Raw genomic sequence first — 4,664 nt, 5'->3', positions numbered from 1 at the left:
CAATCCTTTGTTTCCTTCATCTTCATTTTTATTGCATCCCAAGTTTTATTAGGGAAGCATTTTTTTTAAATCAAAAACCAGAAAACAAAGAGCCAAGCAATAACTGTGAACTACTGCCTCAGTAGGACTGTTTGTTCAACACAGGCATACAGAGCCAGTCTGCTTTAAAAATGCGTACAGCTTCAGTTCTATTAAATATAGTTTGTCTTAATGCAGGCAATAATCAACACTGCATACATCTGTGAGGGAAGGAGGAGGGCTGGGAAGGCAAGGGACCCCATGTATCCTTTGAGATTATTTCTATAGTCTCATGAATTTATTTAGGGGCTTGGAAGGGGTACTTAATTCACTACGGGAATTGCTTGCCAGTGCAAGCAAGGCTTAATTCATAAGCAGTCTGGTGTTTCAGAGTGCTTTACAGTCCTCACATTGAAGGTGCCCCTGTAGCGCAAAGTACTGTCAGCACGGAGAAGTGATACGGTAATGTGAAGGATGACTCTTGGAGGCTATGTCTGAATGGAAGTCATAAATGTAGCTGCAGCTCATGTAACCATGCCTGAGCTAGCTGCAAATAGGCTGCTTGGGGTAAGGCTGGCCCCACGTCCACCCCAGTCTGAAAGCTGAGTGAGAACGGGAAAATGGCAATGGCTTTTCCCTCTCTGCTATTTGAAAGGACATCTTTGTAAAAAATAGCAACTGGTTAAACTCTAACTCCAGAAAAACTGAGATAAAACTGTTAGGATCTGCAGAGTATCTCTTCTGTAATATCTATAGTTGTTCTCAGTGGGTTTCTTGTAGATCCCTCCAATACAACTTGTTACCAGATAGCAATAGTCTTAATGTCTGTGTCTGTTTGTGAGTGGCAAGTACTAACCAAGCACAGACCTAAGCACAGGGACATGTGCATTTTCATACTTAATCATTGCCATGCAGTCTATTAAGAGTGAAAGTCTCACCCTGATAAAGCTCCAAGAGATCCAGTTACAGCAGCTTGTCCATTCAGTAATGCGTTAATATGAACATGTCACTCCTGGGCTCAGTTTTCTGTTTTCAGGCTTCTTTTTTTTTTTTTTTTTTTTTTTTTTTTAATAAATTCAGGTTATGTTTCAAAATATTTATCCTGTGTTCAGAGCTGTCTTTGGGAACAGCCACCTTTATGTTTGTCCCACAGCAGCTGCCTTCGCCGGGAACAATGAAACTGGCAATGAGCTCGGCGGGTGCGTGGGAGGCAGCCTGCTTCCCACCGCAGCTGGGAAGGGACTTTGGAAAAATTCCTGCCAGATGCGTTACGATGGACTTCATTGCTCAGAGGGAAAATCTGCAAGCAGGGTCCTCTGCTGGAGTCCTGCTTAACCAGGTAAGGTCCATGGTGGGAGGGAAGCCTGTGCAGTTTGTTGCGATAGCAGAGGTGGCCCCTCTGGCACCCATTCCTTACAAAAGGGCAGAAGGGGGCTCCCCCTCCTCTGGGAGATCTTCTACAGGTACTGAATCTCCTGGAGGGGATTTTTTTGCTGAACGCTTATCTCAAATAGCCTTCTTTTCCCTGCTTCCTCTGGGCTCAGTGTGGTTTACACTTTGCTCCTGCTTCAGCCTAGACACACTGAACATCTTGATCACATTAGGTTGTCCCATAAAAAAAAAAGGATTGGGAGTGTTGGGGGATGGCAGCTCTGCGTTGAGAAGTGGCTAGGAGGAAGATTTTAGGGAAGCAGGCTCCCAAGTGGAAGGCTGCAGCCTTGGGAAGGGTCAAAGTACTTCTGGGGCAGAAGGGTTTGAGACCGATTTTCTTGCAATGAGGGCTGCAAAAGAAATTGGTGAAACCCATATGGAAATCCAGTGTTCATGTGGAGTCTGTTCTTTGTGCCCTCTACATATACATCGTTTATTGTGGGTGTCAGTTTGGAATACAGGAGTAACTATCTCAGAACACCTCTCTAGGGCTCTTTAATCAGGTATATACATGTTGTGGGTGGGGTATGCACAGACTGAAACGCCTCTTCACCTTCCTGTAAGGCTCCCCTTCCGCTTTGTGTCAGACTCACAGCAGCTCTCTGGTATGCTTCCCGGCCACGGACCCTGCTATACCTTCTCAAGAGTTGAATTTTAGCCTCCATTACTCTAAGTTGGAGAAACCTGTAAGATTTCAGTTAGCTTAATCCCTTTCCCTGACAGCTTATCCCTTCTGGGTCATGTTGTAGTTGAAGCAAGTAACTGCAGATTTCACCGTAGGAGCTCTGAAGCAGCTCTGGATTTCTTCAGACAGCACAGCAGGTAACACAGAGATAGGGGAAGCAGGGGCTCATCCACGTCCCCACTCCCGAGTGTTCATCAAGGTTTTGGTCCATTTCCATTCAGCATTACCGGTCCCCTCTAATTGTTTAATTTCTCCTTGTAAGAGCCTTCTAAGTCCAGGAGCTCTTTTTTAAGTCCCTTTAATTTTGACAGGTTCCTCAGGAACCTCTTTGCTCAAGAAGCCAGTCACTTAGGGCTGAGAAGGGGCTACAGTTTCTCAAAATCAGCCTTTGTTTTTTTTAAAGGGTTTTTACCAGCATTTTCAGCTCTTTAGTGCCTCTCTGATTTTCATAGGCTAAGAAAGCCACCTCCTGGCTCACTTGAGTTGAATACACTGCCCTGGAAGGCAAACACATCATGGAGTCTCCACTCTGCAATCATTAAAAACCTTCTGATTTTCAGCCTAAATTAATTTACATAGGGTTTGTGCCTTTTGATTCTTCTGCCAGAATCATTCCTTATTTAAAAATTGTTCCTTTTTGTTTTCCTTCCTGGTCTACTTACAGCCTATCAGACCTCGTAGCTCTGCTCTAAACCTACCACATTTTGAATTGATTTCTCCTAAGAATGGTTGACGAGGAAATCGTACCACACTTCTGATGAAATCTCATTGCAGTGCTTTTTGTAATGGCAGTAACAGTGCCTCACTCCGCTGGAAGCAACAGATACAGGAGGTGAATTTGAGATCATATTTATCTCTTTTACAGGTACAACCCATTGCATGAGAACAAGAAGATTATGGCAGCTGGGACTTGAGGCAGAAAGTTAAGGTGCCTTGGGTGTCTTGTCTGAAATACCCTGTCCTGTGTGTGTCCCCTAAGCAGGCAAGACAGGCTAAGCCCTGTGCCAGGCAGCCCGTGTCTAACCCCCTCAACCAAAGCACAGTGGTCTTGTTTGACCACATCTTGAGAGGGAGAGTTCTGTTGCTGGTGGGGAAGGGGTATATCTGAATTTGATCCACTTGTCGCTTGCTACTGAAATCAAGTTTTTCCTGCCTAGCTTGTGCATCCTATCCTAATCAGATAGGATTTAGGCTGGAATTAACTGTTACAAAGCTTAGCATTGCTCAGGCAGAATTATAAGCACCAGGAACGCTTCAGCAGTAGAAACCCAGACGCTAAGAGAGAGCTGGTATCTAGAGATTTGAGAGTGGCAGTGTAAGGGTTCACAACTATAAACACCCATGATTTGCCTTAAGTATAACAGAAGCACTGAAGAATAGACCCATAGTCTAGTCATATCTGCTTTTGTGGATAGTTGAAGTATGAAGTATGACATGATAGCTTTTGGACAACCTGTCTGGTGTACAAGCCCCACTTCTTTCCACTGGAGTCACTGGAGCTCCACTGCCTAGGGAAGGTAACAGCAATGTGCTGTGTTTACCCAGTCATGAGCAACAGCCTTTGTTTTCTGCACAACTTTCCCCCATAACAGGTTTTGGGTTTTGTTAAGAAGCCAAAGGGTGTTTACACATTTAAGGTTCTCCATGTATATGAAATAACAACTTTCAGAAATCTAAAGCCCGCTGAGTTTTAGAGCAATCCTGTTACTTAGAGAGAAAAAAAAAAAAAAGTGAATTGGGTTAATATTTAAATGTAGATTGGTACAGGATTTACTATGGATTACTGATTTCCCCTCAGGTTTATCCTTATTTCGTGAACCATCAGGTCAGAACATGAAAGAATGAACATCCACAATGGAGATTACTTCCTGAAGAAAGCCATGTGTATTTTTGTGACGCTCATGAAGTTACAGATGTTCATTTCCAGCATTGTAATTTGCAGAAGCCTCATTACCTGACGTAGACCATGGAGATGACACTCCCTTTAAAGGCATATTAGTGATTTTTTTCATTTTCTGCATCAGGTTAGACATGCTTGTTGGTCATAACGGCTGGAAATGTGCATACTTCCTAATGTTCGGAGTTTCTATATGCAATGGTACGTATAGCATAAAAATCATAAATAAAGAACAGAAGACAGAAAAGGCATGTACAATTTTGCCTGGTTTTAGTGTTCCTTCCAAATGCTTGTTCAACAATGCTTTTTGTCCTTTCCCCCTGGTCTCCCTCCCCTTCTATGTTACATGTGTATGTTGTGTGTGCTCTGCCCAAGAGTGCTGGAAATTGCTAACTCTTGACAATTTGAGGGCAGACAGAGGGGGCATCTGTTGTATGTCGCAGCTTTTTTTTTGATGCCTGGTGATAATGTTGATACAGATACTTTGATCTTTAAGCAGTTTGACTTCATGGAAGAGATTCTGACCGTGTGGATGTCTAAGTAACTTCCATCAGCTCATAAATCTAAATAATTCTCAAACTCTCCTACTGGTTTTATGATCTCCTAAATTATACAGTCTAAAGTATTTTTCAA

The 4,664-nt window shown here is 43.2% G+C and overlaps 1 long non-coding RNA gene across 1 annotated transcript; it reads left to right on the top strand.

Annotated features, from left to right (window-relative positions):
* Positions 1 to 1,221: 1,221 nt before the first annotated feature.
* Positions 1,222 to 4,268, top strand: LOC134518231 (uncharacterized). The gene is made up of 3 exons (XR_010071905.1): positions 1,222 to 1,357; positions 3,000 to 3,062; positions 3,933 to 4,268. It is a non-coding gene; the product is annotated as an uncharacterized LOC134518231 (long non-coding RNA).
* Positions 4,269 to 4,664: the final 396 nt, after the last annotated feature.

Source organism: Chroicocephalus ridibundus, chromosome 1, assembly GCF_963924245.1.
Source record: "Chroicocephalus ridibundus chromosome 1, bChrRid1.1, whole genome shotgun sequence".
NCBI lineage: Eukaryota > Metazoa > Chordata > Aves > Charadriiformes > Laridae > Chroicocephalus > Chroicocephalus ridibundus.
The sequence above is the reverse complement of the archived record's forward strand: the minus strand, read 5'-3'. Positions and strand labels throughout refer to the sequence as shown.